Genomic DNA, 26,798 nt, shown 5'->3' with positions numbered 1-26,798 from the left:
AGAGCCCAAGGGAGTTAGATGCCCCAATCCTGTTGAAATCCATCTAGATTTAGTTATCCCAGTCTTAAGCACATGCTTAACTTTCAGCATGTGAATTCTACTGAAGCCAACAAGACAACGTACTTGCTTCTCTGGATCAGGGCTGGATTGCTTAGTGCCTTGCTGGATCACGCCCCAAGGAATGGCAGAGCTGAGGAATAGAACCCAGGAGTCCTGGTGCCCAGCCCCGCTACATAACACTGCCTCATTGTCACACAGGCCTGTGGCCAAAGGGAAGAATGGAGCCCAAGGTTATCTAGTTCCTGGTGAAAACCTCATTGGAAATGCTCCAGTCCCTCTGTGCAAGACTCAACAAGCAGCAGTTTTATATTGTAATGAAAAATGTTCTTCTCCTCAGCAATAAATTTTCTGCAAAGAAACTGTATCGAGGTCTCCAGGGCCCTGACTGCAAAGTGAATACAAATAAATATAGGAATTAAAGGACATGCATGAGGAAATATGTCAAGGCTGAGATTGGAAAAATGTTGCTTTTCTCCACAGTGTTTTAACTCATAGAATATCAGGGTTGGAAGGGACCTCAGGAGGTCATCTAGTCCAACCCCCTGCTTCAAGCAGGACCAATCTGCAATATCCCTAAATGGCCCCCTCAAGGATTGAGCTCACAACCCTGGGTTTAGCAGGCCAATGCTCAAACCACTGAGCTATCCCTCCTCCCCATGTACACACTTACACATGCACAGGTGTGCACATACACACACGTAGGGAGCCCGCTCTTCAAGTGCTCAGTGCTAGTGTTGGTCGAAAAAGGCCAGTCATTCTTTGCAAGAAAATGAAAACCAGCATTTTTTGGTTTCCTATGAAACTGTTTTCATGTTTTTTAAACAAGAAACTGAAGAGCAAAAACTTTTCGTTTTGGTTTTTTCCAATCCATTTTTGGGTTAAAAAAAATCAGACTTATTGCATTTTGGAAAAAACAAAATCTGCAAAAAATGACCAGGTTTTTTTTTCCCCCTGGAAAAATAGTTTGTTTTCAGTTTGGTCCAAAAAATTCTTTTTCATTGAAACCATTTTTCAGCTAAAATAATTCAGCTAGTTCTACTGAGCACTCACAACTGGGCCCAGACTTTCAAAAGTTCTTTGGGGCAGGGTCCGTCTTGGTGTTCTGCGTTTGTACAGTACCTAGCACCATGGGGTCTGGACCCATGACTGATGCGCCTAGGCATTACCACAATGCAAACAGGCAGTGTGGTCTAGTGGAGAGGGCACTGCACTGGGGCTCAAGATAAGTGCATTCTAATCCTGGATCTTTCATTAGCCTGCTGAGTGACTTGACGGCAAGCCACGTCCCTTCTTTCTGCCTCAGTTTCCCCATCTGTAAAATGGGGATTGTAACATTATTGACATGAACTGTAACCGTATAAATCATTGTTGCAACCAGGGTCCTATGATTGCACCAGGTCTTGTACAGAGGAGGTCAAGTGGGGTGTCTATGGAAAGGTTGTAGTTTGCTGGTTATAATTATGCTGTCTGTATGTGTGTATCATTTTTGTATCTGAAGTTATGAATATTGGCTATGTACTTGTATCTCAATGTGTTTGATTCTAAGTAGCCTCAGTGAAGCATTTGGTCAACTTCTTGAGAAAGGACTATTCTCAGTAAGTGCCCAATCAAGAAACATTTAACTGACAATGGACTTTGGGAGACACCAATACACATCTGAGCTTTCCTGAGAACGTTCAAACTAACATGTAAACAAAGTGCCGGCCTGCAAAAAGCTGAATGATTCATAGACATGTGACTTGCCCAGGTGGCTACAAGCGCCATCTTGTTGCTGTGACTTTGAACAGAAGAACAAATGGGTTTTGGCCCACAAGAGAGAGAATATAAAAGGTCCTGGAAGCCTCTCCATTTTGTCTTCAGCTGGCTTAAGAGATGGCCTCTCCACCCCAAAGAGATGCCTGCAAGAAACTGGAACAAAGGACAGTAACTACTGGGGTGTGAGTGATTGCTGGACCCACACTGGGAAGGAATCTAGTCTGTGAAAGAAGCTTATTGGAACATCTCTGAGGGTGAGATTTACCTGCATTCAGTTTCCTACTGTATTAGGCTTAGACTTGTGTGTTTTTGTTTTATTTTGCTTGGTAACTTACTTTGTTCTGTCTGTTATTACTTGGAACCATTTAAATCCTACTTTTTGTACTTAATAAAATCACTTTTGCTTATTATTGAACCTAGAGTGAGTGACTAAACCTGGGGGAGCAAACAGCTGTGCATATCTCTCTATCAGTGTCATAGAGGGCAGACAATTTATGAGTTTGCCCTGTATAAGCTTTATACAGAGTAAAACGGATTTATTTGGGGTTTGGATCCCAGTGGGAACTGGGTATCTGGGTGCTGGAGACAGGAATACCTGCTAAGTGGTTTTCAGTTAAAGCCTGCAGCTTTGGGGAATATGGTTTCAGACCTGGGTCTGTGTTTGCAGCAGGCTAGTGTGTCTGGATCAACAAAACAGGACAGGTACTGAAGTCCCAAGCTGGCAGGGAAAATGGGCTCAGCACATCAGGTGACAGTCCCAAGGGGATCTCTGTGCCCCAACCCATCTCAGGGATAATGATGTAAAGCAGGTAAGTTGTTCCATTGTAAAGTGCTCTGAGATCTACTGATGGAAAAGCACTATAAGAGGATTATTATTAATTAATAGGTATTAATAATAATAACTTGGGCAGCTAAATAAGGGCCAGCTTTTCAAAAGAGCTCAGTCAGCACGCAATGTGCATGCAATATGCATCCAACATGCTGAGCTATTTTGAGTCTAGCCACTTAATTTAGGTGCCTCAGTGGGTGGTGAGCTCTGTTGAAACTCTAGCCCGTATAGACTCACATCTAAACTGCAGCTGTTATTCTACACACTGTTCTACAGGGCCAATTTGAATCGGGCTAGGGAAGTAAAAGCTGTTTAATCTTCCGGCTGATTGTGGTCCATATGCAACGAGTTGTCATGGGCAGGTGGCTGCACTGCAAAAAAACCCCTCACCTCTGCCATTAGAGAGACGAGGTGGGGGAGGCACAGCGACAACATTGCATACCACTGCAATTGGTAGCCTGACCAGAAATGCCCGCAACTGAATGGGCGTCAGAGACCAAACTCTCCTCAGGCCGTGGGAGAGTCATGCTGGTATGAGGGATGTTTGCATTGCTGCTGCCAGTCTGAGCACCTTTCACCAGCCCAACATCCACACCCCAAGCAAAGCCCACACAAGCCAACTTGATGGCAACTGGCATGCGTGGGCATCATACCAGGTCCCTGCTGTCCAGATATAGGAGTGGATCACCTGGGTCTGGGATCCTGCAAACCCCGATCCAGGTTCAACCCAGTAGGTGGCTTTCCAGATGGCAGGCCCGTCAAAGCAGGGGCTGTGCCTTCCGTTGTGCCCAGCACATTCCATGCTAATGGAATATACAGAACAGCCATCAATAACGTTGTCCAGGAGGCAAAGGGAGCCATGCCTACCTGGAGACCTGCTGGAACCCAAGGCAACCCCAGCTCAGCTGGAAGGCGCTTTTAGCGCATGTTACGGTAGCCATCTTAACTAGCACGAACACCTAGCTCTTATCTAGCATTTTCATCGGTAGATCTCCAAGCTCATTACAAAGAAGAGCGCTGTCATTATCGCCCTTTTACAGATGGGGAAACTGAGGCACTGGGCAGAGAAGCAAGTCACCCAACAGGCCAGTGGCTGAGCCAGGGCTAGAACCCAGCTCTTCTGAATCCCCTTGCCCCTGTGCTCTATCCACTAGGTCATGCTTGAAGTGGGAGCCATTGGTCCATTGGAAGTCCTCTCTGGATTAACCCCCTTGCTGTCCCATTCCAGCCCCAGTGACACAGGTGGGTTTCATGCTGTGTAGTGGGGACAAGTAGGAAGGAGACATGAATGGTTGGGTCCCATACTGAGCACCTTCCTTGGTATTTACCCAGTCCTGACTCTGGTGCACCTCCCATTGGCTTCAATGAGAATTAATAACTTCAGTGGGTGTTTGCCCAGCTACACACTAAGCACCAGTTTTTCAAGGTCTCTGCTCCTCAGAGTCAGGGCCCGGTTTGCAAAAGTGCTCAGCTCCCAGTGGCTTCCACTGAGACACACAGGGCCAGATTTTCACAAGAGCTTAGCTGCTGAACGTCAATAATAACCCCCACCCCTGACTTCACTGGCAGTTGAGGGTGCAGAACTGGGCTAAGATGTAAGACTTCAGGAACTGGCCTGGCGCTGGGTCTGAGCCCTAAAGACCTGCTCTCTGTCACCTACCAAGCAGAAAGCCACAATGCTGGTGTGCCATCAGCAGCCCCTTCTGCGTCTGATTAATCTCTGGGTATGTCTACACTCCAACGGAAGGTGTTTGACTATAGCACAGGGGGACAAGGGGAACTAGTGTGGGTAAGGACAGTAGTGTAGACATCATGGCACAGTCTAGCAACCTGAATATGTACCCAGATTCCCGGTGGGCTGGTACTTGAGTTGCTAGCCTGTTCTGAAGTTCATACCACCTAATCTGCACTACCATTAGGCTTGGAAGGATTCGATTTTTCTTGGTCAACAATGTTGTTAAACATTGATTTTGCCGCACACACACAAACCGATGAAAACATATTTCCATGGATAACAACTGAAATGTATAGAGAGGCAAAGTAAAAACGCTGCTTGAGAACTTAGTAGAGTTTGATGTAAGGCTAGTTACTTGGTACATTTTGAAAGCGATGCTGATCATTTTTGTTTTAATGGTTATACAGCTCTAACAGTTTGAATCTCAACATCTACTGTCACTCAAGAATTCTTGTCTGACACTGTCTGATTCCCCACCATCATTTCCCATAACTGCAAACATTTAAATGGATAAAAACAGGAGTAAAAAGCTTCAGTTTAATCATCTGTATCATCCGTTGGAATTATACAAATATCAAGATCTAATTCTGCCACCCCTAACTACTGTGGTTACCTGCACTAGCTAGATTAACACTAGCACTGGTCTGCCTAGCCGTACCTTCACTTGCAGCCTAGAGATACCCTCAGACAGCGCCTGGGAAGACCCCAAGCAGCACAGAAAACCAGAGAGAACCACACAGTCCATCTGTGCCCAGCAGCTGCCGTACACCCGAGTCACAGCTCATTTCCTTCACAAGGGTTGCTATGGATCCAAATGCCCCCAAACATGAGGGAAATTCTGATCCAGTTCAGCATCTGTACTTTGCCACTTGGTCCTGGTCCACACAGGAGCCTATTTATCTAAGGTACTTTGATGGCCCCCCGTTTCTGTGTATTTGTGCACCCCACAAGCTTTACCATATTTATCCTCAGCCCCCGGCCCTCTGTGAGGCAGGGCAGTGATATTATTACCATTGTACAACACTATTTAGATGCATTTTTCAGGCAACTAAATACCTTCGTAAGTCTGGCCCTTGTGCCCGATTGGCGGTGCAAAGAAAGAGTATTATGGGATGGAACAGAGGGAATGGTGGGAACTTGATCCCAGGCACCCACGAGTCTCTGGGAGAAGTAGTGGCATCCCAAACTAGCCCGGAAGGCAGTACGCCAGACAGATGCCAACCCACAGTGCTGCACACACAATCCCTCACAGTCAGGAAGCATGGCACCAGTAAAGGCATCCAACTGTGCACTGGGTCTAGCACCGTGTGTGCGAGGAACACCATGACTTGGGAACCTTGCTGCTGTAGATATCACAGAGGAAGGGAAGGCTGGTCCCGCGATTGGGGCACTCACCTAGAACTTGGGAGACCGAGGTGCTGTTCCCTGCTCTGACTCAGACTCTTGTGTGTGAACTTGGCAAGTCATTTAGCTTCTTGGCTGAAGCCCCAAGCCCCGGCAGGTGCCTGCCATGGGGCAGAAGCCCCGAACCCCGGCAGGCACGCCCCGGCTCTTGAATTTCTGAAGACTGTCGTATGCAGCTCGAAGGGTCAGTAAGTTTGGCCACCCCTGCTCTAGGGGATTCTTTAGCCAGGCTGTTGGACACAGACGGATCTGGGGGTTCTTTAGCCCCTAGGGCTTGGGCATCTTCCCACGGTCATACAGGAGGTCTACACCTGAGCAAGGAATTGGGCCCAAGTCCCAGACTAGACCCCTACCCACTAGACCAACCATCCTCTGGAGTCACAGCCACCCCGAATTCCCAAACCAGCTCTGAACACTGCAAATCGCATCCCACTCTGTTCCCAGATTTTTTGTTTCGTTTCACTTCATTTTCTATTTTCATCTCCAACCAGGTCAGGACAAGCCGCCAAATAAATCCCAATTACAGTGTTCACCCTGCAATTTTCCCTGAGTGGCGCGGGGAGCGTTCTCTGCTGACTGCTAGCGTTTTCTACATCTTTCGGGGAACCTCCTGGCCATTACTGGTCTGAGAAACAGGGGGGGAAAAAAGCTCCCCCATTGCACTTAATTTCACAGCTACTAATTCCCCTTCATTTTAATGAGTCACATGATGCAATCCCGTTTTGGTTATTCTGAATCATGTTGTTTCATGTACTAAATAAGCAATAAGACACAACAGGGCATGGATTTATTGCCCAGTATTTCACACTTCGGTGTGTTTTCACACTACTTGGGCGTGAGTGATTACACAATAATTCAAACCCCAGTGGCTTGGGCCTTATAGGCCCTTTAAAAAACCAAACAAAAAAACTTGGGGGAGTTTTACAATTTTAGTTTTAAGAAAATTCAAGGAAGATCCAAACCAGAACCGTGGGCCCATCAGGAACCAGGATCCAACAACTAACTGATTTTTAAATGATAATAATAATAATACCTATACCTTACACAGCACTTTCCATCAGTCGATCTCAAAGTGTTTTACAAAGGAGGGCACGATCGTGATCCCCATTTACACATGTGGAAACTGAGGCACGGAAAGGGGAAATCACCTGCCTAAAGTCAGCCAGTGCCAGACCTGGAAATAGAACTGAGGTCAACTGAGTTCCAGTCCAGTGCACCATCAACTAGGCTGCACTGCTGTGAAGGTCTTAGCCAAACGATTGGCCCCCAATTCTCATTTACACTAAGGCCTTGTCCATACTAGAAGGTTGTATTGTTTTAACTATACCGGGATACTTAAAACAATACAACTATTGTTGTGTGGGCACAGACAGTTATATCGGTATAACAATCCCCATACAAAAGGGGGAATAAGCTATCCTTACTGTAGTATCTGAGCACATCACAGTCTTTACTACATTTACCCTTACAACTCCCCTGCGAGGTACGGCAGTGCTATTATCCCCGCTGTACAGATGGGGAACTGAGGCAGACAGGACAGGCCAGACCCTCAATGGTATTTAGGTGCCTAACTCCCACTGAAATACCTTTGAGGATCTGGCCCTAAGTGACTTGCCCCTGGTCACACAGGGTGGCTGTGGCAGGGAACTGAACTATGATTTCCGAAGTCCTAGGCTACTGCTCTAACACTGGGCCCTCCATCTTGACACGCATAAAACTGTATCCACATGAGGGGTTGTGCCAATGTAGCTGTATCGGTTACAAAAAAATCACACCCCTAACTGACATAGTCAAAGCAGTACAGAAATCTGTGTGTAGGGCAGCCCTAAGGCCCCTGTGCGTCAGGGACCTGCGAATGGTGTAGCTGTCATTCCAGCCCACACGACAGTCCTTTACCAGAGTGGTGTAAAGGGGCTACAGGGTAAACTAGCAACAAACCCACTGCCTCTACCTGCAGAGACAAAACCTGGCCAGTGGTTTCCCTGGTCTCATCTTGTTATCTATATCATTTGAGGGATAAATCTATAATAAACTAATAAAATAAAATAATAATAATTACCAAGTGATCTTTTTATAGCACCTTTCACCCTATCGAACCCCAAAGGGGTATAGTAGCTACCTATGCACTATCACATCATGTGCAACTCAAATGCAGCTGCCTCTGGGTTGGAACGTAGTAGCTGTTTCTAGCTAGCTAGCTTCATACATCCCCATCTTTAGACCGATAACTCTTCTGCCAGGAGTTGTCAGCAGCGATATGGCCTGGCTCAATTATCTAGAGTTTCCTTCTGAAAACTTAAATAACACTGGCTCACCCCCTACACCTAAACCCAGAAACCAGGGAAACTATATATTCCTCTCTGGGGATCCCTTGACAGGCCATATTCACAAACACTGGGTTTAAAACAAAGGGAACTTTACTGGAGGGAGAAAGAGGGTACAACAGAAAAAACTTGAGAAAGCCAACAAATTAAAAATATAAGGTAAATCTCCCAGAAAGGGAGTCTATGCAATAGCTCCAACCTCAGTCATCCTGTCAACACTGTGAGTGGCTAATACATTTTAGCAACTTCCCTTCTTCCCATTCCCACTTGGTTGTCCAGGGTTGGTTCAGTGCAAGGATTCGGGCAAGTCAGTGCTGCCTGGGCTGCTCCAGGGATTCCACCACCTGCCCCAGCTGAAGAAATTTCATCTTGGATTGCTGGGTAGGGAGGCCCACACCACAGTCCCTAAGGTAGGCTGCTGCTTTCTGCAACTTTGGCCCCAGACACCACCTCAGAAGTATCATATTCCTCAAAACCATCTCAACTCAGCTCTTGGAAGTGCCACTGTACTCACTCTTCAACAAAGATCAACGATATGTCGGAGTTTTAACAGAGCCCTTACTATCACAAATGTATTTCCTACAAAGAAATCAAGCCACCTTTTCCCTGCCCAGGGTCCTTTTCCCAGCTGTGCCAGTGTGGTGGGTCAGCTACCCCACCCACATAGATGGAGGGTTAAAGCAGCCCACAGGGAGGCGATGCAAAACCCAAGCAATGGGGGGAGGGCTTGTAGAGAGCCAATTAGGAGAAGGTTTGTTGGAGCAGCCAATCAGGGACAGGGAGGGCCATATAAGAAGGGCTGCTCAACAGAGCAGGGGCAGTCTCTCCCTAGAATATAAGGTTTCAGGGTAGCAGCCATGTTAGTCTGCATCCTCAAAAAGAAAAGAAAAGAAAAGAAAAGAAAAGAAAAGAAAAGAAAAGAAAAGAAAAGGAAGACTTGTGGCAGTCTCTAAGGTGCCGCAAGTCCTCCTTTTCTTTTTTCCTAGAATATAAGGGAGAAGGACTGGTTGCCTTAGAGGAATATCTTAGACAGAGCAGTGCTGGGCAGGGTTAGGGGAGCAATAGGGAGTTCCAGCCTGAGGCCCCTAATACAAAGGGCCGGGAAGGTGCCAGGGCTACGGGGAAGTGGCCCAGGGAAATAGTAAGTGGGAATTGGAGGAGCGGCAGCATGTGGCTGCTGGCTATGGGGTCCCTGGGTTGGGGGCCCCCCACTTGCCACAGAGGGGGTGGCCCGTATTTGGACTGCAGTTTACCCCTTGAGATGCGGGGCTAGACTGAAGGCTGTAGTGGGCCACAAGACAGTGGATGGACTAGAGACAGCTGGTTCCCCTGGAAAGGGGAAGAAAGCGGAGTGGGACACGGCCGGAGGGCTGTGCCCAGAAGGAGGTGACATGGCTCTAGAGGTGGAGCAGAAGTGACGGTGGTGGAAGGCACACCAGCAACCAAAAGCTACTTCCCAGCATAACCAGCAGGAGGTGCCGAGGTGGTGAGTCCCGCCCCATCACAGCCGGACCGTGAGTATAGTCAGGGTGACACCTCATCCCAGACACATTCAGTGCAACTCTTGTCCTTTAACGTCCCCACAGTGATGATAGCATTTTATTGCCCCCAAACTGAAAATTTAACTGCATTTAATCAAAATGTCCCACCCTGTTACATACCTGAAATGCAAACAAGGCCTGACCCCCTTCAGTCATTTCCCCCTGCTCACCAACAGATGGCAGCAGAAAGCTCCCTCACATTGGAGCTCCTGATCATCTGGTGTTCTCAAGCACCTCTGGGCCCCTCTTCTCTCTTTCACCAACAGCGAGCTCCCTTCTGTCTAGGGCTTCAGGCCATGGGACTTTTGCTTTCTTCTCTCTTTCTTTCCATACATCCACCTCTCTGCCATTTTAGGTATTTCTAGGGTGCCCAACGCTGTGCGGACAGTGCGCACACTGTGCCTAGGCACCCAATACAATAATTAGGAATGCACTGGACTCTCACTTTCCACTGATGCTCATTGCAGATGCTGTTTATTTTTCAATTAGCACATGCTGCAGCAGTGCCTCATGTCTCCATTCTCTTTTATAGGCTGGACTCCCTGGCCGGACTACATCTCCCACAATGCACCACAACCAGTGACTTGCATCATGCTTTGAGGCTGCTGAGCAAGAGGGGAATCATGGCCCCTGGCCAGAGATGTCAGCCAATCGGGGAGTCTGGCTCATAGAGGAGGATGGGAGCATGAGGCACTGCAGCAGCATTTCCAAATCAAGCTATTTTGGTTTGGGGTTAAAATATTTTATTTGAATTTTTGCCCCCCCCAAAAAATTGGCAATTTTTTCCTTTCATGGAAATTTTATTGAGGGAAAAAAAAGACAAATTCCAGCCAGAGCTCTATTTCTCTAATCAGCTTAGTTTGCAGCACGGGAGATTTAGAACAAACTTTCTAACTCTAGGGATAGTTAAGCACTGAAGGAGGTTACCTGGGGCGGGGATTGAATCCCCATCACTGGAGTTTTTTAAGACCAGGCTAAACAAACACCTGTCAGGGATGGTCTAGGTGCACTAGGTCCTGCCTCTGCACAGGGGGCTGGACTAGATGACCTCATGAGGTCCCTTGTAGCTCTACATTTCTATGATTCTATTTGTTATAGAGTCCCCTTTCTATTCACTACAGCTGAGCCCCAGCTCTCCTGTAACCCAAGGACTCAGTTCCCTAACCCCCTTGATCAGTCAGGAAGCCAGATGTCTCGATGCTGGACATGTCGCTGGCAGTGTATTACACTGTCCCTGGGTGATCAGTCAGCTGATTCTGGATTTCACACCCATTTTAAGCCTCATGTTTTCTCTGCATCAGACACGTGAACATCTCAGTGCCCTGCCTCAGAGCCCACGATGGACCAAAACTCATGAACTGCCAATAGGATGAAATCCCTGCGTCACATGCTGACAAATCCTGGAACATGCTGCCAAGTTGACATAAATGTCTGGGCTCAAATTTTCAGAAGCGACCTCTGATTTTGAGTGCTTTGGTACTCCGTTGCCTGTTTTGAGCTAGCTCCAAATTATGGCTGGATTGTCACCATGTAATCTAGTCTGAGGAAGGGTCAGCATGTAACTGCAGTCTCCCAGGAGCAGGACAAGACCCAGATGGGGACTGAGAGTCACAATCTGGTTCATGCCCCCCCTTGCTCCAGAAGGGACAGCATCTGTGCCAGGCCTTTTGCCGTGATCCCTGTGTGGGGGCTAGTATATTGGAGGAGTAGACACAAAGTGGGGTGTAGCAATCAGCTGGCAGCTGCTCCCACCACACACAAGCTCTGGTGATGTAGAAAGCTCACGGGCATTCAGGGAACTGATCCCTTACAATACGTCTACACTGCGATGAAAGACCCCCAGCACAGCCACAGCTGGAGGGAGGATCTCAGAGCCCAGGCTCCAGTCTAAGCCCAAACGTCTACACTGTAATTTTAGCCCTGCAGTCAGCTAAGCTGGGCTCTGAGACTCCATCCTGTGGGCTTTCTATTGCAGTGCAGACACACCCTTAGAGACCACTGTGAAACTTTATTAACCCAAGAAAGATCTCCAAGGACTTGAGAGCACTAACCCCTCGGATGCCAACTCCCAGAAATTGGCCAGCACAACTCTGTCTGCTGACAAATCCAGACTCAAGAAACAAACACAGGTGTGGTCTAGAACATTTGTTGCAACAGTGACACTGGCTTCTCCCCCTGCCTCCTTTCACTCATACACACCCATTGAATCTCTCCTTGGACCTCCCATCAGCTACTACATACAAAGTCCTCATCCTCACCCACAGGGCCTTGCCTAATCCTGCCTCGGGAATGAGAAAGAGAGTTGGGACGGAGAGGCAAAGAGTAGCACAGAGATGATGTGGAAATGCAATCACGTCATCTGCTCTAATAGCTGGCCACAGCGTAACCCTCACTGTTGCATTAAGTGATATAACAAACACGCCAGACACGTAAATAGAAGAGAGAGAGAATCCCACCCAGGGCATATTCTGGCAGGCCCAGAAAACTTGTTCAGTTTCTCCTCCTAGAAGCTGCATCTTGAGTCCACAAGCAGACCCATTTCCTGGATCTTCCTCGGTCCACGTTCCAGCTGAGTGAGATTTTTTCAGACAGCTCGTTTATTTTCTCTGAATGCTGCAGGGTCCGCTAACCCAAAATGATTCAGGGATTTGATACAAATTTGCTGAATAGTTTCAGACCCCCTCCCCTCCAAAAAAATAATAATTTGGGGCCAAGGAAGCCCTCCTGTCTACTATTATTAGCCCAGGGGTGAGTGCACTTGTCTAGGAGTTAGGAGCCCCACGTTCAGTTCCTCCTCTGCCTCCTGTGAAGAAGGGATTTGAGTCTCCCATCTTAGAGCAGCTTGCCCCAGCCACGGACCAGATGATAGTCTAGTGCGGGAATCTCTCCTGTCGGAGTCGTCGCACTTTGTATAAATAATCAGTCGAGCAGGGGGACTGGCACTTGGGTCTCTCACATGTTAGGTGGGTGCCCAAACCACCACGTGCATGCAGGTGCATGAGTCATTCTCATGCGCCTGCTCTCCGGCCTGACACCGATTCGTTATCCTGCATCATGGCCACTGCGATCAGCTGTTTCCGGTGGAGTCATTTGACCTGAAACAGATTTTTTCAATGCACTAACCTTTTTTTTTTTCAGTTTTTGAATTTGCGTGGAACTGAATTCTCCCCCTCCCCCCCCCCCCCCGATATTTCGGAACTGCCAGAGAACCAAAAGAATCAGTTCTTCACCCAACTCGATCCCAGTTGGATTAACCCTGATGCCAGGCCTGGAGCCTCCCTGGGGTGCTGCCTCCCATCAAGTGATCTGGGGGGCATGATTTGAGAGCCCCCCCCATCACCTCCAACATGAAGAAGGGGCAGCGCACAGCTGCAGTGCCTTAGAACTCAGCAGGAACCCCTCTGTGATTCTGAGAGTCTCAGAATTTAGGTGCCTCACTCCCATAATCTTGTGCCCAGCTCTTTTCCTGGCACAGTTTACTTCCCCCCTCTGCATTGGTGTGAGGCTCCGAACCCCCTTAGGCTTTGGAAAGTCCCCGCCTGACTGCAGAATTGGTTTGCTGATAGTATTGCCTTAATGAGGCCTGTGTGGGATGTGCGAAGGGAAGAGTAATACATTTGCATTTAATTAAGAAACAATCTAATCAGCAAGAGATGATTGACTTTCGCAAATTGCTGAAGAATCAGGGAAGTTTCCCCAGGGGTGCTGGGGACTCCTAGGATTTGTCCTGGTTCCATGTAGCTCTGGGAACTCTTCCCTTTCCTCCCCAGCATGAGGGGCCCCGTCATTCAGTCCTTCCCCTCTTTAATGTCATTGTGGGAGTCTCTCTGTAGACAAGTGTGCCTGGCCAGGCTCCCAAGCATTCTACATGGGGTGGATCAAATGGAAACTGGCATGAAATACACCAGTCATAACAACCGTCCACTCCTGTCTGCCCCATGCACAGGAGCCACGCCCCACTTCCTTCACATTTCCTCTCTTGGGTCAACTGGTGCCAACAGAGATTATTCAGGATTGTCCCAGTTTGACAAGATGCCTCGGTAGCCAGTGGCTGACACTGTGTCAGGGAATGTGCCTGCTCACGCTTGGGCTGGGAACTGAACCGGTGGGAGACAGAGCATTTTCAGTATTGCGTTAAATTGGCCAGAAGGCATGGAGATCTAGTGTCCTCCAACAAGCCGTGAGCCAGATCCCCAGCTGGTGTAAATCAGCGTCGCTCTAGTGGAGTCAATGGGATAGATCCCCAGCTGGTGTAAACTGGTCATAGCTCGACGGAATCAATGGGCAGATCCTAAGCAGATGTAAATTGGTACTGCTCTATTGGAGGCATTGGGGGACAAATCCCCAGCTGGAATAAATCGGCCATTGTTCCATTGAAGTCAATAGAACTAGGTCTCTCCATTGACGTCAGGGAGGTGGCACCAATTTGCACTGGCTGAGGATCTGGCCCTTGAAGTACAAATTTCAAACCCAGACACTTGAATGGAACGTTCTCCTCCTTCATTTGGCAGCTCGGATGGGTCCATTTCTATAAGACCAAGTGGCGATTTGCAGGATACGAGACACCCAGGGGAAAATCTGGGACAGTCCCTGAATCACCAGGACAGATGGAAGCCCCAGCTTGGCAGTGGTGAAGATGAAAAGAGCCGGGGGTCATGGGCTGGTACTTTGTTACCAATCCAATCACCATCCATGGCTGTACTGTTGAGCTGTAACTAGTGTGTGGCCATAAAACTTTTACAGGAGTCTAAAGGAGTGCTGCCAAACACAAAAATGTACTTACCAGGCCAAACTCTACTCTTGTTAGTCCTAGTGCAAGGGTGGTCTGGGGGGTTAGTCATTGAAGTCGGACTTGAGAGATGTTGGCTCAAGACCTGAGTCTGTTACAGGCTGCCCCAGTGATGTTGACCAAGTAATTTTATCTCTACTCTCCTGTGATGGAGGGTAATATTGCGCTGACTCACAGGGACAGTGTCTCCCATCTCCATGGGCTTACACTGGAATAACACAGGAGAGAATCAGGCCCTGTGTGTAAGTTCTAAAGACGTGTGACTTGCACTCATTTGCCACTGAGGGAATTTCCCATTGCTCCACCCCTTGCGTATTCATTTACACCAGTGCAAATCAGAAGGGCAACATTTTATACCCTGGGGTAAATTCTACACACTGTGCATAGTGGGGTAGCCCAGGAGTGGGGTCCACAATACCACTGCGTTATGACTCTTCACAGCTGCTGGATAGCTCCTTGTGGGGCGGGGCAGTGCCAGCGGGCATAGTTGTGGGCAGCCCCCTGGCTGGTCTGAATTACGCTGTGGTTGGCAGACTGGACTGAGAGAGTGATAGCTGGCTCCTTTGCAGACACACACCCCACTGCTCCCAGCAGAGAGTGGGCCAAAGAGGCTATTTTCCTAGGAGTCAAAAACACGCGTCGTGTATTGCAGGAAATAGAGAAAGATCTCCCATCAGGAGAAACAGAAACATTTTCTGAAAGGTAAAGAGCTCCTCTTGAAACATGCTATCCCTTGAGGCATAAGAGCTGAAAGCTCCTATATCAAAATAAGAAGTACTAGGAGTTATAGATTTCCTAAACAATAAATAATCTTGAGGGAATGACAGGCTAACTGCTTTTTATAAATGTTTTTAAAAAATTACTAGTGTCAGAGCTACTAGAAATATGGAATTGGACCCTGAGGGAAAGGGGTTGTTTTTTTTCCCTCCCTTGCAACCCGAACGAGTTTTAATTTCGGATCTCCTATTTATTTATACGTTTGTTTCTTTATTCATTTTAAAGGTCCCAAGTGAAAGAGCCAGAGCAGACGCTGTCGGATCACAAGAGCTGATGAAATGAAGCCCCTCAGATCCAGGCAGAACCCCATCTTTTTGGAGGTTCCCGAACAGAAATATAGGCCATTTCCCTTTTCTTCATTATCGGTTCATTTCCACTCTGCCTCTTGGGAAGATTTTTTCATCTATATTTAAGGCCAGAAAGAAGGAAGCATTTGGTCATCTAATCTGAGCTCCTGTATATCACAGTCTGGAGAATTTCACCCAGTTCCCCCTGTACTGAGCCCAACAACTTGTGTTTGACTGACGCACCTTCCAGAGAGACATCCAGTGTTGACCTGTAGACATTGAGAGATGGGAGATCCACAACTTCCCTTGGGAGTTTGTTCTAATCATTAGTCACTCTAACTATTAAACATTGGTGCCTCATATCTAGTTTAAATACATCCAGCTTTAACTTCCTGTTCTGCCTTTCTCCGCTAGGTTCAAGAGCCCGTTAGTACCTGGGATTTTTCTCCTCATTATACACTGTAATCAAGTCACCTCTCGAGTTTAGCTCTTTCACTCTAAGGGCTCCTGGAGCAGAGTCAATAACTGACCATGAATAATTTAGCCAATTAATTTAAATCTCCTTTCTTCTGCTTGTGGGAATATCCAGGAACAGATTCCAATTGCTTCACATGTATTTGTTTCATTTATTTTGATCATTTTCTTTTTAATTCCATGGCTTGATTGCAAACACCTGAATTGCAAGCCACGCTGCTTCATTGAGATTGGTCGATCGTTGCCATTCCCTGATGGCTCTGTAGAGACTCTGCTTAGGGCTTGTCTGCACTGGAGACACTGCAGCTGTGTTGCTGGAGTGTTTCAGTGTAGACACCACCTATCCTGACAGAAGGGGTTCTCCTGTTTGCGTAGGTAATTCACCTCCCAAGAGGCAGTAGCTAGGTTGGCAGAAGAATTCTTCCATCAACCTAGCACCAGTGGTGAGCTGGAGCCGGTTAGCACCGGTTCGCGCAAAGCGGTTGTTAAATTTTGAAGCAGTTTTAGAACCGGTTGTTAACCTGCTTCCCTGCACGGGGCGCTGAGGATTTGATGGACTCTGGCGGGGAAGTGATGTAATTCCTCCTCCGGCCGCCGGGGGCGCTGCGCTGCGGGAGCCATGTGGGCTGCCACCTGGCCCTGGCCACGAGCCCTGGCCCTGGGGCTACCGCGGCTGCCTGGTGGGTCCCCGGCTGCTCTGCTGGGCCTGGGCTGCGTCCTGCTGCTCGGGCTGCTCCGAGCCGCTCTCCCCGTGTGCACCCACCACCCTGCCCGCAGCCAGCTCCCGACTCCAGCCACCCCCGTACCCCCTGCCAGCAGCCAGCCCCTGCCACACCCCCTGCCCTGCTTCCAGCCACCCCCTGCACCCCCCGCCCGCAGCCAGCCCCTGCCGCACCCCTGCCCTGCCTCCAGCCACCCCCTGCACCCCCTGCCCGCAGCCAGCCCCTGCCGCACCCCCTGCCCTGCCTCCAGCCACCCCCTGAACCCCCTGCCCGCAGCCAGCCAGTGTCGCACCCCCTGCCCTGCCTCCAGCCACCCCCTGCACCCCCTGCCCGCAGCCAGCCCCTGCCGCACCCCCTGCCCTGCCTCCAGCCACCCCCTGCACCCCCTGCCCGCAGCCAGCCCCTGCCCGCACCCCCTGCCCTGCCTCCAGCCACCCCCTGCACCCCCTGCCCGCAGCCAGCCCCTGCCGCACCCCCTGCCCTGCCTCCAGCCACCCCCGCACCCCCTGCCCACAGCCAGCCCCTGCCGCACCCCCAGCCCTGCCTGCACCAGCCCCTGTCTCCAGCCACCCCCGCACCCCCTGCCTGCAGCCAGCCCCTGCCGCACCCCCTGCCCTGCCTGAACCAGCCCCTCTCTGCAGCCACCCCCACACCCCCTGCCTGCAGACAGCCCCTGCCGCACCCCCTGCCCTGTATCCAGCCAGCCCCTGTCTCCAGCCACCCCTGTACCCCCTGCCTGCAGCCAGCCCCTGCCACACCCCCTGCCTTGCCCGCACGAGCCCGTCTCCAGCCACCCTCGCACCCCGTGCCCTGCCCGCACCAGCCCCTACCACACCCCCTGCCCTGCCCGCAGCCAGCCCGTCTCCAGCCACCCCCGCACCCCCTGCCCGCAGCCAGCCTCTGCCGCACCCCCTGCCCTGCCTGCAGCCAGCCCCTGTCTCCAGCCAGCCCCACACCCCCTTGCCTCCAGCCAACCCGGCACCCTCCTGTCTCCAGCCAGCTCCATACCCCCTGCCCTGCCCGCAGCCAGCCCCGCACCCCCTGCCTCCAGCGAGCCCTGCCCCACGCCCCTGTCTGCAGCTGGCCCCATGTCCACTGGTGCCCTGCAGTTCCCAGGGCAGTAACCCTGCACACCTGTAACACGTCGCTCAGAGGGGTGGATTTTTCACATCCCTGAGTGACATAGCTGGGTCACCCTAACTTTTTAGTGTAGACCAGGCCTTAGACTGGAAGCTCTTTGGGGCAGGGACTGTGCTTTTGTCCTGTGTTTGTGCAGCACCTAGCACAATGGAGCCCTGGTCTATAACTTAGATTGGAAGTTGCTTGGGGCAGGGACCGCCTTTTAATTGTGTTGTTTGTGCAGTGCCTCACACACTGGGGTCTTGGTCCATGCCAAGGGCTCCTAGCTGCTACAAATAATAAATAATAACAGACATCTCTAAGGATTAATTAGGAGAAAAATAAATGAGTAATTGCCTGGGGGTTTACTAAGACCCCGATCTTGAAATGCGGGTAGACCGATAAGCCCACACAGAAATCAGCACACTGTCAGTGGCAGGATCAAGGCCTATATTCCAGCCCAAAGCCTTCAGTCATTCTCTTACCCACCCTGAAATCTCCAGAACACACACAATCGAGTGGACATGCTGGAAGCTCTTGGGGGGGGGGGGGGGGGGGCGGGGATGTTGTGTGTAATCTCAATGTGATTCCTAAACAAAGTACTCTTTAAAGGATGAATCATGGTGAGAGGGGGTGTGTGGGCTGGATGGTGACTGTAGATATTGTTGTAAAAGCACTACAGGGAGGAGAGCAGGGGTCAGAGTCCACAACTGTTGCAGCCGCCATCGAAAAAGGTCGGGGTGCAGCTGCATGGAAAGACACATCAACAGGACCCGGAAAGAGTCAGAGGCAAAGCCCCTTCTCATCCGCTCCCCACCCCCCTCCGACCCCTGCTCCATTTGGAGATTAGACCCCCCCCCGCCCCCCAGCACGGTCTGTGTCTGACCTGCATCGTCCATGTCTGAATTAGATCGTAGACCTAGGGGCCGTGTTTTCCTCTATGCTTCAGTCACTGGTGGCACTTCAGAAATAAGGCACTTGCAGAGCGATTGTTGAGTTCAGAAGCTCATGTCCGCATACAGAATGATGGAGCCCAGCATCCTGTCTCTGACAGAGGCCGGCACCAGAAGCTTCAGAGGACTAGATAATTATGGAATAGTCTATCTAGAAATGAATGTCCTTCCTGACCCCAGCCAATCAATGATCAGGTTATTGCCCTGAAGCACGAGAGTTTATATCTCATACATGGATGCTTTTACTATTCATGTTAATGTCGGAGACTCTTTGGCATCCTGCTAAGATCATGACCTCAACACTATCTTGTGGCAGTGAGTTCCACTGGTTTATTATGCTCTGTGTAAAAAAGATGTATTTCCTTTGGTCAGTTTCGAGTTTTGTTTATGTTTTTAGGCTGGGATTTTCAAAGGGTCAATTCAATGAGAATCTGGTATCCAACTTCCTTAGGATCGTCTGAGGTTCCCCAACTTCAGCCTGCTGCAAAGCAGCTCACTCTGTGGATGCAAATCCCTTTCAAGTGGATGCACTGGACACATCGCTATCTATTTGAGGCAGATATCTGAGCATAAGTGTGATTAAAGGATTAGAAAACATGCCTTGACCATTAATTTAAAGAGCTCGATCTGTTTAGCTTAAAGAGAAGGTTAAGGGGTGACTTGATCACAGTATATAAGTATCAGCATAGGGAACAAATATTGAATAATAGACTCTCCAATCTAGCAGAGAAAGGCCTAACACCATCCAATGGCTGGAAGTTGAAGCTGGACAAATTCAGACTGAAAATAAAGTGTAATGTTTTGACAGTGAGAGTAATTAACCATTGGAGCCATTTAGCAAGGGTTGTGGTGGTTTCTCCATCACTGACTATTTTTAAATCAGGAGTGGATATTTTTTCTAAAATCGGCACCAGGAATTATTTTGGGAAGTTCTCTGGCCTGTGTTATCCGGGAGGTCAGATGAGATGATCACAGTGGTCCTTTCTGGCCTTGGAATCTATGAATTCTTAATGCATTTATTCTCACACACACTGCTGTGGGGAAGGAAAATGTTATTATCCCCATTGTACAGATGGGAAACTGAGGCACAAGGAGGCTAAGAGACTTGCCTAGGGGTCTACAGGAATTCTGTGGTGGAGCAGGGTTTTGAACCCACATCCTAGGTTAGTGCACTAACCACTGAATCATCTGTCCTCTCTTTGCCGTCTTTGTTTCTCTCAGCCTTCCTTACGTTTGGCAGCCACTCCTGTTGCATCTGCCTTGAAGCCAAAGGGTTAAAAAAAAAAAGAAGAAGAGGAGTCCGATAAGGGCCATCCACTCCCCAGCCCTTAGCTTTGTCTAATTAGCCCTTTGTTGTGGCTGGGCCATCTGTGGCTCCTCCAAGTGCCCCCAGCCTCGCTCACGGAAATAGGCAAGAAAATCCCCCTGTGACTCATGAAGAATCTTCCCAGGCTGTGGACAGAGAGCAGGCACCGATGAAAATTCCAAGGGATAAGGAGGGAGGGTGGCCCGAGTCACCGGGACTTGCCTGAGGGAGGTGGTTGCATAAGAAGCTGTAAATTACCAAGGTTTGACCTCCTGGAAAGAGTCTCCAGTGACCAAGGTAAAAATTAAAAAATGTCAGTGCCTCATTAAAATCAGCAGAGCCCTCTAATGGGCCCTCATTACATCTCTGAGGCCCGCATTATTCCATGGATTAGTGCCATTTAGAAAAGGTAGTAATATTCTTCACTTCTGCCTTCATTAAAACAGCACGCCGGGCCATCGCCACTGGGGCGCCAGCTCCCACTGAAGGGAGGGGGTCCTTTCAGACACATAAACTCCATCATGGACAATTATGGCCGTATCTACCCATAGGGGAAGTTTCTTCCTGACCCCAGGTGGTCAAGGGTCATCTTCAGCCCTGAAGCAGGAGGGTTTATGTCACGGATGGCACACAGCCCCTTCCCCAGTATTACTGTTGTTTGGTTTGCAGTTGCACAAGAGAGCTCAGTGCCTGTAATGCTGTGTGCACATAGCCAGAGATGTGGCCTGGACAGCTTGCTGTCTGTGTGGCCACTATGGACAAGAGAAGAGATGTGCCCAAGCTCACACAGCAGGACAGTGGCAGAGCTGGGAGTACATTCATCGATTTTTAAGGCCAGTAGGGGGCCATTTATGAGCATCTAATCTGACCTCATATCTATCTATTTTAGGTACTTATAATAATAATACCTAAACTGTCATCATCCCTAATCTCAAAGCACATCAGTACCATTATCCCTGCATAGGAAACTGAGGCACGGCAGGGGAAGTGACTTGCCCACGGTCACCCAACAGGCTGGTGGCAGAGCCAGGTGTCATGAGTTGCAGTCCGCTGCGCTATCCACTAGGCATGCTGCCTCTCTCATCGAGGCCCCATTGTTATAGATTCTGAGCACCCCACAGTCATTAATGTGTTGCTCCTCACAGCCCCCTTGTGAGGCAGGGCAGTTCACCAGGTTTCAATTGACTCCCCTTCTGGGTGTAACCTGACCCATCCTAGACCCATTTATAGCCACGTCCATGTAGTTACCCTCCAAACACCCCTTTGAGGCAGGGCAGCACTATTACCCCATTGTACAGGCAGGGACCGGAGGCCCAGAGAAATGACGTCACTCGCTCAAGGTCATATAGGGGAGGCTGCAACACGGCAAAGCCTTGAACTCAGGTCTCCTTAGCCTAGTGAGTCTAACCACTAAGCAGCTCTTCCTCTTGCACCACAGCTGCAGAATGAAGGCACCGGGGTGTCTGTTTGGTCACACCCTCAGAAATCACTGAAAACTGGGGTTCCCGGATATGCATCCCCCTCACACCAGGAAGGTGGACAGTTGCAGACCTGCATCCTGATAGCCCCTCCGCCACTCCCTGTGGCATGGCATGAGCTCATTAGTACCATCCAAACACCCGAAGCTCTCTGGAAAGGTCAGGTTGGCCCACGAATGGATGAAGAGACTGTGCCAGAGGGGGAAGGAGACACAGAGGAGACGGTTCTTGCACCAACAGCAATGAGTCTGCACAAAGGGGCCCAGAGGAGCCAAATGCACAGGGCGACAGGGTCATAACCCATGGAGCGTTTCCGAAAAAGGGCAGTTTTTAAACTGATCCTCGGAAGAAATGGGGGAGCAGGGGAGATATCTGAGCTGACAGGCAATATCTTCATCCCCAAGGTATGTGCGTGATGCAGGAATGACAGGGTGAGGGGCAAGGGCCTGGGGTCTGCAGGAGGTCAGCCTAGATGATCCCAATGGTCCCTTCTGGCCGTGCAGTCTGTGATCACGTGGGCAGCAGTGCATAGCACACACTGGAGTCTGGACAGCTGGGCTTTGCTAAGGCTACAGTCAAGGCAAGAGGAAGTGAAGGCCTGGATGGGGAAGGGACAGGAGGTACTGGCCTGCTCTTCTGAGGAGCCCAGAAGCAGAGGGTGTGGGAGAAAGAGAGAGAAAGGAGGAAGCCAGCAGAGTGAAGTTCAGGAGTGGTAGAGATGAGGACGTCCCCAGCTGTGGGAAACTAAGGGCGTGTCTACACAACAACTGGGAGGTGCGAACGCAGCCTGTGTAGACACACCCAAGCTAGCTTTGATCTACCTCAGGTGCCAATAGCAATGGTGCCAGGGCAGCACAGGCTCCCTAGATCAGAGCTAACTAGAGCATAGCTGGGGTAAGTCACAGCTTTCAAGGCCAGCAAGGACCACTGTGATCATCTGCTCTGACCTCCTGGATGACACAGGCCAGAGACCTGCCCCATAATCATTCCTAGAGCAGATCTTATAGAAAAACATCCAGTCCTGATTTTAAAATAGTCAGTGAGGGAGAATCCACCACGACCCTCAGTAAATTGTTCCAGTGGCTAATTACCCTCCCCTGGTAAAAACGTGCACCTTGTCCCCAGTCAAAATTCGCCTCGCTTCACATTCAGAGCGGAAATAAGGTGTAAATGTGCTGCCGTCTTCATGAGTCTACATCTGCTGCCCTCGCACCTCTGACTGCAGTGTAGACGTCTCCTAAGACAGCCACCAGCTGGCTGGGTCAGTAGAGAGGGGCCATGGGATGGATTCCCCCTGAATAGATACATTCAGCTGGCTGCCACAACTGTGGTTAAGGTTGAAGTGAGGTAAAGGGCCATATTCTGCTCTCAGTCCCATTTAGTGTAAATCTGAGATTTACATCAGTGTAAATGGGAGTGGAGTTTGGCCCAAGTGGAAAAAGCTGGCTCGACGACCTACTGGGACTCCCTGGAGGGGAGGACACATTGCTCTCCAGAGGGGACGGGTGACGTTACAGAGGAGAGGAGATGTCACCTGGTGGAGGGAGGGGCCTGATTCCCGTCCCACTTACACCAGTGTGGATCAGGAGTGTCTCACTGGAGTGATTGGGCCTGACCCTTTCCTGCCTTGAACTTCATCTTAGCCCTTCAAGGGAGCAGGGGGTTCTGAGGCAGGTCGACACTGAAAACGCACACCGGCATAGCTATGCCGCCTAGTAGCGTGAGCAAAACACACACCCAGCGACATAGCTATGCGATGGAGCTGTGTCGACAGAAGTGGGCTTTTGTCAGCCTAGCTAACATCTCTGCCGGCAGAGAAACTCCTTTCAGTGCGCACTGCGTCTACACTAGACACAGCCTGATCTGGGTGGGAAATGGGCAAATCTGAGGAGACGTGAGTGGAAGCAAGATCCGCGTCTGGCTGGATAGGAGCGTTCTGTGGCGCTACCCGGTCTGCACTGCAGTTAACTGGGCCGCACACAAAAACCCTTCACTCCAGTGCTTTGATCTGGGGCTGCCAAGAGGGGATCTGGGCAACAACTCAAGTGAACCTAACTCCTCAGGTATTAACACGATTGCTCTGTAATGCGGACGCAGGCTAGCAGATCTCGAGAGTCACTAGTCCTCCAGCGCCTTCCCACAGTTCCCTTGGGCTGTATTTTCTTGCCACCTACCTATTCCCTGCTTCCTGACAAGAAGCTGCCTCCCACTTCATACAGGCCGGTTTGGAACCCCACGTTCACCTGCGGTTTCCACATCCAACACCTGCACTTCTCCAGCTCCGGTCCAGAGCTCCATCTGATTGGAATGGCCACCATGCAGCAATGAGAGCAGAGTCCCTGGTGCTCTCCAGCCCTCTCTGGTGTGCCTAGCACAGAGTATCTGGACCATGCGAGGCCGATCCTTTTGTCACAGGGGGATAGATCAGTCCTGAGGATGTAAGCACCTTTCCTCAGCCCCGGAACCTAGCCTCTTCGCAGCTTTAAAGCGATTGACCTGGGCTGCATCAAGACGCTGCATTCCCACCCCATCTAGGGTCAGGAGGCCCAAGTCTGCTCACTGCGGGTTCAGATAATAAGAGGTATTGCTGCTTCAGCTGGTCCACGCAGTCAAGGCAGCTGTCCCTCCGCGGCCTGCCTACTCCAGGCCAGGATGTAGGGGTCACTGTTAAAGGTATGCGCCTTATTTCCAGTCTGAATTCATAGGTGCCGACTCTGTGGGTGCTCTGGGGCTGGAGCACCCATGGGGAAAAATTAGAGGGTGCTCTGCACCCACCAGCAGCCAAGCTCCCCACCCCGCCTCACCTCACCTCCTCCTCTGCCTCCTCCCCTGAGCGTGCCGCGTCCCCACTCATCCACCTGCCTCCCAGCGCTTGCCACCACCAAACAGCTGTTTGGCAGTGTAGCAAGCTCCAGGAGGGAGGGGAGAGGAGCGGGAACGTGGCAGGGCCGGGGCATGGATTTGGGGAAGGGATTGGAATAGGGGCAGGGAGGGGGTGGAGTTGGGGTGGGGACGTTGGGGAAGGGGTTGGAATGGGGCATGGGGTGGGAGGGGATGGTGCAGGGGTGGAGTCGGGGTGGGGCCAGGGAGGCAGGGGTTGAGCTCCCACCGGCACCAGGAGAAGTTGGCACCTATGTCTGAATTTGTCTAGCTTCAACTTCCAGCCACTGGATCTCATTATTAGACCTTTGTGTGCTAGATCGAAGAGCCTGTTACCAAATAGTTGTTCCCCATGTGGGTACTTACAGACTGTGATCAACTCACCCCTTAACCTTGTCTTTTTTAAGCTAAATAGATTGAGCTCCTTGTGGCGATCACTATAAGACGCGTTTTCCAACCGTTAATCATTCTCGTGGCTCTTCTCTGAACCCTCTCCCATGTGTCCACATCCTGCTTCCATCCTGGCAACGAAAGGAGCTCAGGAGGGACAGGTGTCAATCATGAATCTGGCGCATCAGCCACGAAGGCCCCCTGTGGCTGAGGGAGTGAGCAGATGAGCCGGCAGTGAGTCAGCAGCCGGTGCTGTTGGGCTTGTGCTGTACCAACATGCCAAGAAAAAAGGGGACTGTGTATGTCCCTCTGAGCCTGGCAGACAGCCTGGCACCTCTGCGTGGCACTTCTCCCCAGCGGACCCTTGGACTCACGCTTTGGAAATGCCTTGGCATTAAAGGGCTCCTTTGTTGCCCATCCAGCCTGTGTCTCTGGCATTTGTCATGCTCATATAACCCTGGATGTGTAGTTCCCCTGCCTCGTTAACCCTTAGAGTGCTAGGGATGAATTCGGAGCTGATTCGCCCCCCCATGTGCCGCCCCTCTGAATTCACCCAGGGGTAATGCAGCCCAGCATTTCACCAGCTTTCACGGCTTAACTGTGCACGCACCACCCGGCAGGGCCAACCCCAAGGCCCACCAGCTGTCACAAAAGGACCTGTGACATCTGCTCGGAGTGGCAGCTGTGTCATCTAGTGGTGAGAGCGGGGTGGCTGGATGCCAGAGCTCTGGCATTCTGTCTCTGGAGCATTATACACCCTTGGGCAATCCAGTACACATCTGGTTCCCCGTCTATAAAATAAGGATGATGCTAACTCCACGGGGGGCACGGGATGGGGGAGGGGAATTGTGAGGAATGATAAATTAACAGAGCTGGTTGAAACACCAGTAAGGATGTTTGATGAAAAAAACTGCAAGAAAAAAACACACACACACCCCTCAGAAGAGACTGTGGGGGAACTCTCGGGGACTGCATCTAGGTTCGCAGCCCCAGTTGTGCATGCTTCGCCCAGGCACTCTGGATTCCAGCTGTGCCTGCATTCCGGGCCCCCCTCCCCCCCATGCACTCCAGTTTCCAGCTGTGTAGGGATCCCAGCAGCTGCTTGGGATTCCAGCTGTGCCTGTGCATTACCGCGGCCCCTAGGCAAATCCATCCAATTTCGACATTTCCACCTTCCTAATCTCTATGTTTACCAGAGATCTGGGGGGGGGGGGGGCTTTGCTTTGGTCCCTCTCCCAGGGGCTGGCCCACTGCTGGGCACTTACACCACTGAGAGCTTCCAGACAAAGACACATGGCGTTCTCCACCAGACGAATAAATCACAGCTCTTTGCACTTACATGCATTCGCTCAGTATATCTTGCCATGATCAAGACCCCTCCATCTGACTCCAGGGCCCAGAGTTTCAGAGAGAAGCAAGGATGCTCCGTAAAGGAGCATAACTTAAGCACTATTGCCCTCTACCCTCCTTCTGGAAAATAACACCCAAGCAGCCTCCGCATCATCTTACCCATCTGTGGTGAATTTGTGCTCAGGGTCTGCTGGATTTTTTTCCGCCAGATGCCTGGGTACCAAAAGGATAAACAGCCTCAGAGCTGGGCTGCTGTTCCTCGTGGTCCCAGGTGTGTTTTCCTTTGCATCGCCACCGGAATGCAGCTTACAGCACCAGCCACAGATCTCCAGTGCTGACAATATCGCCGCTGTTTTTTCCCATGCAAAAATACTTCATCCTTAGGGTCATTTCCTCTTCCCTGCCTCCCCAGGCTCTGGGGTAAAAAAAAAAAAAAGTCCCTCAAATCACAGTAAAAAAATAAATAAATAAATCTCTGCTGCGAAAGCAGGGCCTGAAAGAGGCTGCCGCTAGGTTGGCTGGGCCCGAAACTGGCAGCTTGATTTTATTTATTTTGAAAGGGTTTTGCAAAACTCAATAAGCTGCATTGCGCTCTTCCCCAGGGCCAGATGCTGCCAGCTGAGTT

Source organism: Natator depressus, chromosome 20 (assembly GCF_965152275.1).
Source record: "Natator depressus isolate rNatDep1 chromosome 20, rNatDep2.hap1, whole genome shotgun sequence".
Taxonomy (NCBI): domain Eukaryota; kingdom Metazoa; phylum Chordata; order Testudines; family Cheloniidae; genus Natator; species Natator depressus.
Note: the sequence above shows the minus strand (reverse complement) of the source record.